This window comes from Camelus bactrianus, chromosome 28 (assembly GCF_048773025.1).
Source record: "Camelus bactrianus isolate YW-2024 breed Bactrian camel chromosome 28, ASM4877302v1, whole genome shotgun sequence".
NCBI classification, from domain to species: Eukaryota; Metazoa; Chordata; class Mammalia; order Artiodactyla; family Camelidae; genus Camelus; species Camelus bactrianus.
In genome coordinates, this window is record NC_133566.1 from 4,076,794 (window position 1) to 4,092,344 (window position 15,551).

The following is a 15,551-nucleotide window of genomic DNA, read 5'->3' on the forward strand; positions in this document are numbered from 1 at the left end:
TACATATATATGGGGAGGTAATAGCTCCAACTCGGTTTTACTGTGAAATCTGCAGGAACTTCAAACCCGCACTAGGAAACAGACTGAGAAACCAGAGTAATAGTTTCTCCTGCAACACGTTCCCTTTGTGCTAGATGAACGAACGTCTCTCCATATGCTCGGTTCTGAGAGATAAGTGTGTGTGAAAGCCGTCCTTCACCTAGCTTGTTGGGAACACAAAGTTTCTTTTCAATTGCAAACTCCAATCCATACATACATATGAGGTGGTACAAGCTCCAACTCGGTTTTACAGTGAAAACTGCAGGAACTTCAAACCGGCACTAGGAAACAGACTGAGAAACCAGAGTAAATGTTTCTCCTGCAAACCGTTCCCTTTGTGCTAGATGAACGAACGTCTCTCCATATGCTCGGTTCTGAGAGATAAGTGTGTGTGAAAGCCGTCCTTCACCTAGCTTGTTGGGAACACAAAGTTTCTCTTCAATTGCAAACTCCAATCCATACATATATATGAGGAAGTACTAGCTCCAACTCGGTTTTACAGTGAAAACTGCAGGAACTTCAAACCGGCACTAGGAAACAGACTGAGAAACCAGAGTAAATGTTTCTCCTGCAAACCGTTCCCTTTGTGCTAGATGAACGAACGTCTCTCCACATGCTCAGTTCTGACAGATAAGTGTGTGTGAAAGCCTTCCTTCACCTAGCTTGTTGGGAACACAAAGATTCTCTTCAGTTGCAAACTCTACTCCATACATATATATGAGGAGGTACTACCTCCAACTCGGTTTTACAGTGAAAACTGCAGGAACTTCAAACCGGCACTAGGAAACAGACTGAGCATCCAGAGTAAAAGTTTCTCCTGCAAACCGTTCCATTTGTTCTAGATGAACGAACGTCTCTCCACCTGCTCAGATCTGAGAGATAAGTGTGTGTGAAAGCCGTTTTTCACCTAGCTTGTTTGGAACACAAAGTTTCTCTTCAGTTGCAAACTCCACTCCATACATATATAAGGGGAGGTACTAGCTCCAACTCGGTTTTACAGTGAAATCTGCAGGAACTTCAAACCGGCACTAGGAAAGAGACTGAGAAACCAGAGTAAAAGTTTATCCTGCAACCCGTTCCCTTTGTGCTAGATGAACGAACGTCTCTCCACATGCTCGGTTCTGAAAGATAAGTGTGTGTGAAAGCCGTACTTCACCTAACTTTTTGGGAACACAAAGTTTCTTTTCAGTTGCAAACCCCACTCCATACATATATATGGGAAGGTACTAGCTCCAACTCGGTTTTACAGTGAAAACTGCAGGAACTTCAAACCGGCACTAGGAAAAAGACTGAGAACCAGAGTAAATGCTTCACCTGCAACCCGTTCCCTTTGAGCTAGATAAACGAACGTCTCTCCACTTGCTCATTTCTGAGAGATAAGTGTGTGTGAATGCCGTACTTCACCTAGCTTGTTGGAAACACAAAGATTCTCTTTAGTTGCAAACTCCACTCCATACATATATATGGGGTGGTACTAGCTCCAACTCGGTTTTACAGTGAAAACTGCAGGAACTTCAAACCGGCACTAGGAAACAGACTGAGAAACCAGAGTAAAAGTTTCTCCTGCAAACCGTTCCCTTTGTGCTAGAAGAACGAACGTCTCTCCACATGCTCGGTTCTGAGAGATATGTGTGTCTGAAAGCCTACTTCCTCCTAGCTTGTTGGGAACACAAAGATTCTCTTTAGTTGCAAACTCCACTCCATACATATATATGGGGAGGTACTAGCTCCAACTCGGTTTTACAGTGAAAACTGCAGGAACATCAAACCGGCACTAGGAAACAGACTGAGAAACCTGAGTAAAAGTTACTCCTGCAACCCGTTCAATTTTTGCTAGATGAACGAACGTCTCTCCACATGCTCAGTTCTGAGAGATAAGTGTGTGTGAAAGCCGTCCTTCACCTAGCTTGTTCGGAACACAAAGTTTCTTTTTAGTTGCAAACTCCACTCCATACATATATATGGGGAGGTTCTAGCTCCAACTCGGTTTTACAGTGAAAACTGCCGGAACTTCAAACCGGCTCTAGGAAACAGACTGGGAAACCAGAGTAAAAGTTTCTCCTGCAACCCGTTCCCTTTGTGCTAGATGAACGAACGTCTCTCCACATGCTCGGTTCTGAGAGATAAGTGTGTATGAAACCCGTCCTTCACCTAGCTTGTTGGGAACACAAAGTTTCTCTTCAGTTGCAAACTCAACTCAATACATATATATGGGGAAGTACTAGATCCAACTCGGTTTTACAGTGAAAACTGCAGGAACTTCAAACCAGCACTAGGAAACTGACTGAGAAACCAGAGTAAATGTTTCACCTGCAACACATTCCCTTTTTGCTAGATGAACGAAAGTCTCTCCACAAGCTCAGTTCTGAGATATAAGTGTGTGTGAAAGCCGTCCTTCACGTAGCTTGTTGGGAACACAAAGTTTCTCTTCAGTTGCAAACCCCACTCCATACATATATATGGGGAGGTACTAGCTCCAACTCGGTTTTACAGTGATAAATGCAGGAACTTCAAACCGGCACTAGGAAACAGACTGAGAAACCAGAGTAAATGTTTCTCCTGCAAACCGTTCCATTTGTGCTAGATGAACGAACGTCTCTCCACATGCTCAGTTCTGAGAGATAAGTGTGTGTGAAAGCCTTCCTTCACCTAGCTTGTTGGGAACACAAAGATTCTCTTCAGTTGCAAACTCCACTCCAAACATATATATGAGGAGGTACTAGCTCCAACTCGGTTTTACAGTGAAAACTGCAGGAACTTCAAACCGGCACTAGGAATCAGACTGAGAAATCAGAGTAAAAGTTTCTCCTGCAACACGTTCCCTTTGTGCTAGATGAACGAACGTCTCTCCACATGCTCATTTCTGAGAGAGAAGTGTGGGTGAAAGCCGTCCTTCACCAAGATTGTTGGGAACACAAAGTTTCTTTTTAGTTGCAATCTCCAATCCATACATATATATGGGGATGTTCTAGCTCCAACTCGGTTTTACAGTGAAAACTGCCGGAACTTCAAACCGGCTCTAGGAAACAGACTGAGAAACCAGAGTAAAAGTTTCTCCTGCAACCCGTTCCTTTGTGCTACATGAACGAACGTCTCCCCACATGCTCGGTTCTGAGAGATAAGTGTGTGTGAAAGCCGTCCTTCACATAGCTTGTTGGGAACACAAAGTTTCTCTTCAGTTGTAAACTCCAATCCATACATATTATGGGGAGGTACTAGCTCCAACTCGGTTTTACAGTGAAAACTGCAGGAACTTCAAACCGGCACTAGGAAACAGACTGAGAAACCAGAGTAAAAGTTTCTCCTGCAACCCGTTCCCTTTGTGCTAGATGAAAGAACGTCTCTCCACATGCTCGGTTCTGAGAGATATGTGTGTGTGAAAGCCGTCCTTCACCTAGCTTGTTGGGAACACAAAGTTTCTCTTCAGTTGCAAACTCCACTCCATACATATATATGGGGATTTACTAGCTCCAACTCGGTTTTACAGTGAAAACTGCAGGAACTTCAAACCGGCACTAGGAAAGAGACTGAGAAACCAGAGAAAAGTTTCTCCTGCAAACCGTTCCTTTTGTGCTAGATGAACGAACGTCTCTCCACATGCTCGGATCTGAGAGATAAGTGTGTGTGAAAGCCTTCTTTCTCCTAGCTTGTTGGGAACACAAAGTTTCTGTTTAGTTGCAAACTCCACTCCATACATATATATGGGGAGGTTCTAACTCTAACTCGGTTTTACAGTGAAAACTGCCGGAACTTCAAACCGGCTGTAGGAAACAGACTGAGAAACCAGAGTAAAAGTTTCTCCTGCAACCCGTTCCCTTTGTGCTAGATGAACGAAAGACACTACACATGCTCGGTTCTGAGAGATAAGTGTGTGTGAAAGACGTCCTTCACATAGCTTGTTGGGAACACAAAGTTTCTCTTCAGTTGTAAACTCCACTCCATACATATTATGGGGAGGTACTAGCTCCAACTCGGTTTTACAGTGAAAACTGCAGGAACTTCAAACCGGCACTAGGAAACTGACTGAGAAACCAGAGTAAATGTTTCACCTGCAACACTTTCCCTTTTTGCTAGATGAAAGAAAGTCTCTCCACAAGCTCAGTTCTGAGATATAAGTGTGTGTGAAAGCCGTCCTTCACGTAGCTTTTGGGAACACAAAGTTTCTCTTCAGTTGCAAACTCCACTCCATACCTATATATGGGGAGGTACTAGCTCCAACTCGGTTTTACAGTGAAAACTGCAGGAACTTCAAACCGGCACTAGGAAACAGACTGAGAAACCAGAGTAAATGTTTCTCCTGCAACCCGTTCCCTTTGTGCTAGATGAAAGAACGTCTCTCCACATGCTCGGTTCTGAGAGATAAGTGTGTGTGAAAGCCGTCCTTCACCTAGCTTGTTGGGAACACAAAGTTTCTCTTCAGTTGCAAAACCCATTCCATACATACATATGGGGAGGTACTAGCTCCAACTCGGTTTTACAGTGATAAATGCAGGAACTTCAAACCGGCACTAGGAAACAGACTGAGAAACCAGAGTAAATATTTCTCCTGCAAACCGTTCCATTTGTGCTAGATGAACGAACGTCTCTCCACATGCTCATTTCTGAGAGATAAGTGTGGGTTAATGCCGTCCTTCACCTAGCTTGTTGGGAACAAAAGTTTCTTTTTAGTTGCAAACTCCAATCCATACATATATATGGGGATGTTCTAGCTCCAACTCGGTTTTACAGTGAAAACTGCCGGAACTTCAAACCGGCTCTAGGAAACAGACTGAGAAACCAGAGTAAAAGTTTCTCCTGCAACCCGTTCCTTTGTGCTAGATGAACGAACGTCTCTCCACATGCTCGGTTCTGAAAGATAAGTGTGTGTGAAAGCCGTCCTTCACCTAACTTTTTGGGAACACAAAGTTTCTTTTCAGTTGCAAACCCCACTCCATACATATATATGAGGAGGTACTAGCTCCAACTCGGTTTTACAGTGAAAACTGCAGGAACTTCAAACCGGCACTAGGAAAAATACTGAGAACCAGATAAAATGTTTCACCTGCAACCCGTTCCATTTGAGCTAGATGAACGAACATCTCTCCACTTGCTCATTTCTGAGAGATAATTGTGTGTGAATGCCGTACTTCAACTAGCTTGTTGGGAACACAAAGATTCTCTTTAGTTGCAAACACCACTCAATAAATATATATGGGGTGGTACTAGCTCCAACTCGGTTTTACAGTGAAAACTGCAGGAACTTCAAACAGGCACTAGGAAACAGACTGAGAAACCAGAGTAAAAGTTTCTCCTGGACCTGTTCCCTTTGTGCTAGATGAACGAACGTCTCTCCACATGCTCGGTTCTGAGAGATAAGTGTGTGTGAAAGCCTTCTTTCTCCTAGCTTGTTGGGAACACAAAGATTCTCTTTAGTTGCAAACTCCACTCCATACATATATATGGGGAGGTACTAGCTCCAACTCGGTTTTACAGTGAAAACTGCAGGAACTTCAAACCGGCACTAGGAAACAGACTGAGAAACCAGAGTAAAAGTTTCTCCGGCAACCCGTTCAATTTGTGCTAGATGAACGAACGTCTCTCCACATGCTCAGTTCTGAGAGATAATTGTGTGTGAAAGCCGTCCTTCACCTAGCTTGTTCGGAACACAAAGTTTCTATTTAGTTGCAAACTCCACTCCATACATATATATGGGGAGGTTCGAGCTCCAACTCGGTTTTACAGTGAAAACTGCAGGAACTTCAAACCGGCACTAGGAAACAGACTGAGAAACCAGAGTAAAAGTTTCTCCTGCAACCCGTTCCCTTTGTGCTAGATGAACGAACGTCTCTCCACATGCTCGGTTCTGAGAGATAAGTGTGTGTGAAAGCCTTCTTTCTCCTAGCTTGTTTGGAACACAAAGTTTCTGTTTAGTTGCAAACTCCACTCCATACATATATATGGGGAGGTTCTAGCTCCAACTCGGTTTTACAGTGAAAACTGCCGGAATTTCAAACCGGCTATAGGAAACAGACTGAGAAACCAGAGTAAAAGTTTCTCCTGCAACCCGTTCCCTTTGTGCTAGATGAACGAACGACTCTACACATGCTCGGTTCTGAGAGATAAGTGTGTGTGAAAGCCGTCCTTCACATAGCTTGTTGGGAACACAAAGTTTCTCTTCAGTTGTAAACTCCACTCCATACATATTATGGGGAGGTACTAGCTCCAACTCGGTTTTACAGTGAAAACTGCAGGAACTTCAAACCGGCACTAGGAATCAGTCTGAGAAATCAGAGTAAAAGTTTCTCCTGCAACACGTTCCCTTTGTGCTACATGAACGAACGTCTCTCCACATGCTCAGTTCTGAGAGATAAGGGTGGGTGAAAGCCTCCCTTCACCTATCTTGTTGGGAACACAAAGATTCTCTTCAGTTGCAAACTCCAATCCATACATATATATGAGGAGGTACAAGCTCCAACTCGGTTTTACAGTGAAAACTGCAGGAACATCAAATCGGCACTAGGAAACAGACTGAGAAACCAGAGTAATTGTTTCTCCTGCAACCCGTTCCCTTTGTGCTTGATGAACGAACGTCTCTCCACATGCTCAGTTCTGAGAGATAAGTGTGTGTGAAAGCCTTCCTTCAACTAGCTTGTTGGGAACACAAAGATTCTCTTCAGTTGCAAACTCCACTCCATACATATATATGAGGAGGTACTACCTCCAACTCGGTTTTACAGTGAAAACTGCAGGAACTTCAAACCGGTACTAGGAATCAGACTGAGAAATCAGAGTAAAAGTTTCTCCTGCAACACGTTCCCTTTGTGCTAGATGAACGAACGTCTCTCCACATGCTCAATTCTGAGAGATAAGTGTGTGTGAAAGCCGTCCTTCACCTATCTTGTTGAGAACACAAAGTTTCTCTTCATTTGCAAACTCCACTCCATACATATATATGGGGAGGTACTAGCTCAAAATCGGTTTTACAGTGAAAACTGCCGGAACTTCAAACCGGCTCTAGGAAACAGACTGAGAAACCAGAGTAAAAGTTTCTCCTGCAACCCGTTCCTTTGTGCTAGATGAACGAACGTCTCTCCACATGCTCGGTTCTGAGAGATAAGTGTGTGTGAAAGCCGTCCTTCACATAGCTTGTTGAAAACACAAAGTTTCTCTTCAGTTGTAAACTCCACTCCATACATATTATGGGGAGGTACTAGCTCCAACTCGGTTTTACAGTGAAAACTGCAGGAACTTCAAACCGTCACTAGGAAACAGACTGAGAAACCAGAGTAAAAGTTTCTCCTGCAACCCGTTCCCTTTGTGCTAGATGAAAGAACGTCTCTCCACATGCTCGGTTCTGAGAGATATGTGTGTGTGAAAGCCGTCCTTCACCTAGCTTGTTGGGAACACAAAGTTTCTCTTCAGTTGCAAACTCCACTCCATACATATATATGGGGATTTACTAGCTCCAACTCGGTTTTACAGTGAAAACTGCAGGAACTTCAAACCGGCACTAGGAAACAGACTGAGAAATCAGAGTAAAAGTTTCTCCTGCAACCCGTTCCTTTTGTGCTAGATGAACGAACGTCTCTCCGCATGCTCGGATCTGAGAGATAAGTGTGTGTGAAAGCCTTCTTTCTCCTAGCTTGTTGGGAACACAAAGTTTCTGTTTAGTTGCAAACTCCACTCCATACATATATATGGGGTGGTTCTAACTCCAACTCGGTTTTACAGTGAAAACTGCCGGAACTTCAAACCGGCTCTAGGAAACAGACTGAGAAACCAGAGTAAAAGTTTCTCCTGCAACCCGTTCCCTTTGTGCTAGATGAACGAAAGACTCTACACATGCTCGGTTCTGAGAGATAAGTGTGTGTGAAAGCCGTCCTTCACATAGCTTGTAGGGAACACAAAGTTTCTCTTCAGTTGTAAACTCCACTCCATACATATTATGGGGAGGTACTAGCTCCAACTCGGTTTTACAGTGAAAACTGCAGGAACTTCAAACCGGCACTAGGAAACAGACTGAGAAGCCAGAGTAAATGTTTCTCCTGCAACCCGTTCCCTTTGTGCAAGATGAAAGAACGTCTCTCCACATGCTCGGTTCTGAGAGATAAGTGTGTGTGAAAGCCGTCCTTCACCTAGCTTGTTGGGAACACAAAGTTTCTCTTCAGTTGCAAACCCCAATCCATACATATATATGGGGAGGTACTAGCTCCAACTCGGTTTTACAGTGATAAATGCAGGAACTTCAAACCGGCACTAGGAAACAGACTGAGAAACCAGAGTAAATGTTTCTCCTGCAAACCGTTCCATTTGTGCTAGGTGAACGAACGTCTCTCCACATGCTCAGTTCTGAGAGATAAGTGTGTGTGAAAGCCTTCCTTCACCTAGCTTGTTGGGAACACAAAGATTCTCTTCAGTTGCAAACTCCACTCCAAACATATATATGAGGAGGTACTAGCTCCAACTCGGGTTTACAGTGAAAACTGCAGGAACTTCAAACCGGCACTAGGAATCAGACTGAGAAATCAGAGTAAAAGTTTCTCCTGCAACACGTTCCCTTTGTGCTAGATGAACGAACGTCTCTCCACATGCTCATTTCTGAGAGATAAGTGTGGGTGAAAGCCGTCCTTCACCTAGCTTGTTGGGAACACAAAGTTTCTTTTTAGTTGCAAACTCCAATCCATACATATATATGGGGATGTTCTAGCTCCAACTCGGTTTTACAGTGAAAACTGCCGGAACTTCAAACCGGCTCTAGGAAACAGACTGAGAAACCAGAGTAAAAGTTTCTCCTGCAACCCGTTCTTAGTGCTAGATGAACGAACGTCTCTCCACATGCTCGGTTCTGAGAGATAAGTGTGTGTGAAAGCCGTCCTTCACATAGCTTGTTGAAAACACATAGTTTCTCTTTAGTTGTAAACTCCACTCCATACATATTATGGGGAGGTACTAGCTCCAACTCGGTTTTACAGTGAAAACTGCAGGAACTTCAAACCGGCACTAGGAAACAGACTGAGAAACCAGAGGAAAAGTTTCTCCTGCAACCCGTTCCCTTGGTGCTAGGTGAACGAACGTCTCTCCACATGCTCGGTTCTGAGAGATATGTGTGTGTGAAAGCCGTCCTTCACCTAGCTTGTTGGGAACACAAAGTTTCTCTTCAGTTGCAAACTCCACTCCATACATATGTAAGGGGAGGTACTAGCTCCAACTGGGTTTTACAGTGAAATCTGCAGGAACTTCAAACCGGCACTAGGAAAGAGACTGAGAAACCAGAGTAAAAGTTTATCCTGCAACCCGTTCCCTTTGTGCTAGATGAACGATCGTCTCTCCACATGCTCGGTTCTGAAAGATAAGTGTGTGTGAAAGCCGTCCTTCACCTAACTTTTTGGGAACACAAAGTTTCTTTTCAGTTGCAAACCCCACTCCATACATATATATGGGGAGGTACTAGCTCCAACTCGGTTTTACAGTGAAAACTGCAGGAACTTCAAACCGGCACTATGAAAAAGACTGAGAACCAGATAAAATGTTTCACCTGCAACCCGTTCCATTTGAGCTAGATGAACGAACATCTCTCCACTTGCTCATTTCTGAGAGATAATTGTGTGTGAATGCCGTACTTCACCTAGCTTGTTGGGAACACAAAGATTCTCTTTAGTTGCAAACTCCACTCAATAAATATATATGGGGTGGTACTAGCTCCAACTCGGTTTTACAGTGAAAACTGCAGGAACTTCAAACCGGCACTAGGAAACAGACTGAGAAACCAGAGTAAAAGTTTCTCCTGCAACCTGTTCCCTTTGTGCTAGATGAACGAACGTCTCTCCACATGCTCGGTTCTGAGAGATAAGTGTGTGTGAAAGCCTTCTTTCTCCTAGCTTGTTGGGAACACAATGATTCTCTTTAGTTGCAAACTCCACTCCATACATATATATGGGGAGGTACTAGCTCCAACTCGGTTTTACAGTGAAAACTGCAGGAACTTCAAACCGGCACTAGGAAACAGACTGAGAAACCAGAGTAAAAGTTTCTCCTGCAACCCGTTCCCTTTGTGCTAGATGGAAGAACGTCTCTCCACATGCTCGGTTCTGAGAGATATGTTTGTGTGAAAGCCGTCCTTCACCTAGCTTGTTGGGAACACAAAGTTTCTCTTCAGTTGCAAACTCCACTCCATACATATATAAGGGGAGGTACTAGCTCCAACTCGGTTTTACAGTGAAATCTGCAGGAACTTCAAACCGGCACTAGGAAACAGACTGAGAAACCAGAGTAAAAGTTTATCCTGCAACCCGTTCCCTTTGTGCTAGATGAACGATCGTCTCTCCACATGCTCGGTTCTGAAAGATAAGTGTGTGTGAAAGCCGTCCTTCACCTAACTTTTTGGGAACACAAAGTTTCTTTTCAGTTGCAAACCCCACTCCATACATATATATGGGGAGGTACTAGCTCCAACTCGGTTTTACAGTGAAAACTGCAGGAACTTCAAACCGGCACTAGGAAAAAGACTGAGAACCAGATAAAATGTTTCACCTGCAACCCGTTCCATTTGAGCTAGATGAACGAACATCTCTCCACTTGCTCATTTCTGAGAGATAATTGTGTGTGAATGCCGTACTTCACCTAGCTTGTTGGGAACACAAAGATTCTCTTTAGTTGCAAACTCCACTCAATAAATATATATGGGGTGGTACTAGCTCCAACTCGGTTTTACAGTGAAAACTGCAGGAACTTCAAACCGGCACTAGGAAACGGACTGAGAAACCAGAGTAAAAGTTTCTCCTGCAACCTGTTCCCTTTGTGCTAGATAAACGAACGTCTCTCAACATGCTCGGTTCTGAGAGATAAGTGTGTGTGAAAGCCTTCTTTCTCCTAGCTTGTTGGGAACACAAAGATTCTCTTTAGTTGCAAACACCACTCCATACATATATATGGGGAGGTACTAGCTCCAACTCGGTTTTACAGTGAAAACTGCAGGAACTTCAAACCGGCACTAGGAAACAGACTGAGAATCCAGAGTAATAGTTTCTCCTGCCACCCGTTCAATTTGTGCTAGATGAACGAACGTCTCTCCACATGCTCAGTTCTGAGAGATAAGTGTGTGTGAAAGCCGTCCTTCACCTAGCTTGTTCGGAACACAAAGTTTCTATTTAGTTGCAAACTCCACTCCATACATATATATGGGGAGGTTCTAGCTCCAACTCGGTTTTACACTGAAAACTGCAGGAACTTCAAACCGGCACTAGGAAACAGACTGAGAAACCAGAGTAAAAGTTTCTCCTGCAACCCGTTCCCTTTGTGCTAGATGAACGAACGTCTCTCCACATGCTCGGTTCTGAGAGATAATTGTGTGTGAAAGCCTTCTTTCTCCTAGCTTGTTGGGAACACAAAGTTTCTGTTTAGTTGCAAACTCCACTCCATACATATATATGGGGAGGTTCTAGCTCCAACTCGGTTTTACAGTGAAAACTGCCGGAACTTCAAACCGGCTCTAGGAAACAGACTGAGAAACCAGAGTAAAAGTTTCTCCTGCAACCCGTTCCCTTTGTGCTAGATGAACGAACGACTCTACACATGCTCGGTTCTGAGAGATAAGTGTGTGTGAAAGCCGTTTTTCACCTAGCTTGTTTGGAACACAAAGTTTCTCTTCAGTTGCAAACTCCACTCCATACATATATAAGGGGAGGTACTAGCTCAAACTCGGTTTTACAGTGAAATCTGCAGGAACTTCAAACCGGCACTAGGAAAGAGACTGAGACACCAGAGTAAAAGTTTAATCTGCAACCCGTTCCCTTTGTGCTAGATGAACGATCGTCTCTCCACATGCTCGGTTCTGAAAGAGAAGTGTGTGTGAAAGCCGTCCTTCACCTAACTTTTTGGGAACACAAAGTTTCTTTTCAGTTGCAAACCCCACTCCATACATATATATGGGGAGGTACTAGCTCCAACTCGGTTTTACAGTGAAAACTGCAGGAACTTCAAACCGGCACTAGGAAAAAGACTGAGAACCAGATTAAATGTTTCACCTGCAACCCGTTCCATTTGAGCTAGATGAACGAACATCTCTCCACTTGCTCATTTCTGAAAGATAATTGTGTGTGAATGCCGTACTTCACCTAGCTTGTTGGGAACACAAAGATTCTCTTTAGTTGCAAACTCCACTCAATAAATATATATGGGGTGGTACTAGCTCCAACTCGGTTTTACAGTGAAAACTGCAGGAACTTCAAACCGGCACTAGGAAACAGACTGAGAAACCAGAGTAAAAGTTTCTCCTGCAACCCTTTCCTTTTGTGCTAGATGAACGAAAGTCTCTCCATATGCTCGGTTCTGAGAGATAAGTGTGTGTGAAAGCCTTCTTTCTCCTAGCTTGTTGGGAACACAAAGATTCTCTTTAGTTGCAAACTCCACTCCATACATATATATGGGGTGGTACTAGCTCCAACTCGGTTTTACAGTGAAAACTGCCGGAACTTCAAACCGGCTCTAGGAAACAGACTGAGAAACCAGAGTAAAAGTTTCTCCTGCAACCCGTTCCCATTGTGCTAGATGAACGAACGTCTCCCACATGCTCAGTTCTGAGAGATAAATGTGTATGAAACCCGTCCTTCACCTAGCTTGTTGGGAACACAAAGTTTCTCTTCAGTTGCAAACTCCACTCAATACATATATATCGGGAAGTACTAGCTCCAACTCGGTTTTACAGTGAAAACTGCAGGAACTTCAAACCGGAACTAGGAAACTGACTGAGAAACCAGAGAAAAAGTTTCTCCTGCAACCCGTTCCCTTTGTGCTAGATGAAAGAACGTCTCTCCACATGCTCGGTTCTGAGAGATAAGTGTGTGTGAAAGCCGTCCTTCACCTAGTTTGTTGGGAACACAAAGTTTCTCTTCAGTTGCAAACCCCACTCCATACATATATATGGGGAGGTACTAGCTCCAACTCGGTTTTACAGTGATAAATGCAGGAACTTCAAACCGGCACTAGGAAACAGACTGAGAAACCAGAGTAAATGTTTCTCCTGCAAACCGTTCCCTTTGTGCTAGATGTACGAACGTCTCTCCACATGCTCAGTTCTGAGAGATAAGTGTGTGTGAAAGCCGTCCTTCACCTAGCTTGTTGGGAACACAAAGTTTCTCTTCAGTTGCAAACTCCACTCCATACATATATAAGGGGAGGTACTAGCTCCAACTCGCTTTTACAGTGAAATCTGCAGGAACTTCAAACCGCCACTAGGAAAGAGACTGAGAAACTAGAGTAAAAGTTTAACCTGCAACAGGTTCCCTTTGTGCTAGATGAACGAACGTCTCACCACATGCTCGGTTCTGAAAGATAAGTGTGTGTGAAAGCCGTCCTTCACCTAACTTTTTGGGAACACAAAGTTTCTTTTCAGTTGCAAACCCCAATCCATACATATATATGGGGAGGTACTAGATCCAACTCGGTTTTACAGTGAAAACTGCAGGAACTTCAAACCGGCACTAGGAAACAGACTGAGAAACCAGAGTAAAATTTTCTCCTGCAACCCGTTCCCTTTGAGCTAGATGAACGAACGTCTCTCCACTTGCTCATTTCTGGGAGATAGGTGTGTGTGAATGCCGTACTTCACCTAGCTTGTTGGGAACACAAAGATTCTCTTTACTTGCAAACTCCACTCCATACATATATATGGGTAGGTACCAGCTCCAACTCGGTTTTACAGTGAAAACTGCAGGAACTTCAAACCGGCACTAGGAAACAGACTGAGAAACCAGAGTAAAAGTTTCTCCTGCAACCCGTTCCCTTTGTGCTAGATGAACGAACGTCTCTCCACATGCTCGGTTCTGAGAGATAAGTGTGTGTGAAAGCCTTCTTTCTCGTAGCTTGTTGGGAACACAAAGTTTCTCTTTAGTTGCAAACTCCACTCCATACATATATATGGGGAGGTTCTAGCTCCAACTCGGTTTTACAGTGAAAACTGCCGGAACTTCAAACCGGCTCTAGGAAACAGACAGAGAAACCAGAGTAAAAGTTTCTCCTGCAACCCGTTCCCTTTGTTTTAGATGAACGAACGACTCTACACATGCTCGGTTCTGAGAGATAAGTGTGTGTGAAAGCCGTCCTTCACAGAGCTTGTTGGGAACACAAAGTTTCTCTTCAGTTGTAAACTCCACTCCATACATATTATGGGGAGGTACTAGCTCCAACTCGATTTTACCGTGAAAACTGCAGGAACTTCAAACCGGCACTAGGAAACAGACTGAGAAACCAGAGTAAAAGTTTCTCCTGCAACCCGTTCCCTTTGTGCTAGATGAAAGAACGTCTCTCCACATGCTCGGTTCTGAGAGATAAGTGTGTGTGAAAGCCGTCCTTCACCTAGCTTGTTGGGAACACAAAGTTTCTCTTCAGATGCAAACCCCACTCCATACATATAAATGGGGAGGTACTAGCTCCAACTCGGTTTTACAGTGATAAATGCAGGAAATTCAAACCGGCACTAGGAAACAGACTGAGAAACCAGAGTAAATGTTTCTCCTGCAAACCGTTCAATTTGTGCTAGATGTACGAACGTCTCTCCACATGCTCGGTTCTGAGAGATAAGAGTGTGTGAAAGCCTTCCTTCACCTAGCTTGTTGGGAACACAAAGATTCTCTTCAGTTGCAAACTAAACTCCATACATATCTATGAGGTGGTACTAGCTCCAACTCGGTTTTACAGTGAAAACTGCAGGAACTTCAAACCGGCACTAGGAATCAGTCTGAGAAATCAGAGTAAAAGTTTCCCCTGCAACAAGTTCCCTGTATGCTAGATGAACGAACGTCTCTCCACATGCTCAGTTCTGAGAGATAAGGGTGGGTGAAAGCCTCCCTTCAACTATCTTGTTGGGAACACAAAGATTCTCTTCAGATGCAAACTCCAATCCATACATATATATGAGGAGGTACAAGCTCCAACTCGGTTTTACAGTGAAAACTGCAGGAACTTCAAATCGGCACTAGGAAACAGACTGAGAAACCAGAGTAAATGTTTCTCCTGCAACCCGTTCCCTTTGTGCTAGATGAACGAACGTCTCTCCACATGCTCAGTTCTGAGAGATATGTGTGTGTGAAAGCCGTACTTCACCTAGCTTGTTGGGAACACAAAGTTTCTCTTCATTTGTAAACTCCACTCCATACATATTATGGGGAGGTACTAGCTCCAACTCGGTTTTACAGTGAAAACTGCAGGAACTTCAAACCGGCACTAGGAAACAGACTGAGAAACCAGAGTAAAAGTTTCTCCTGCAACCAATTCCTTTTGTGCTAGATGAAAGAACGTCTCTCCACATGCTCGGTTCTGAGAGATAAGTGTGTATGAAAGCCGTAATTCACCTAGCTTGTTGGGAACACAAAGTTTCTTTTTAGTTGCAAACTCCACTCCATACATATATATGAGGAGGTACAAGCTCCAACTCGGTTTTACAGTGAAAACTGCAGGAACTTCAAATCGGCACTAGGAAACAGACTGAGAAACCAGAGTAAAAGTTTCTCCTGCAACCCGTTCCCTTTGTGCTAGAT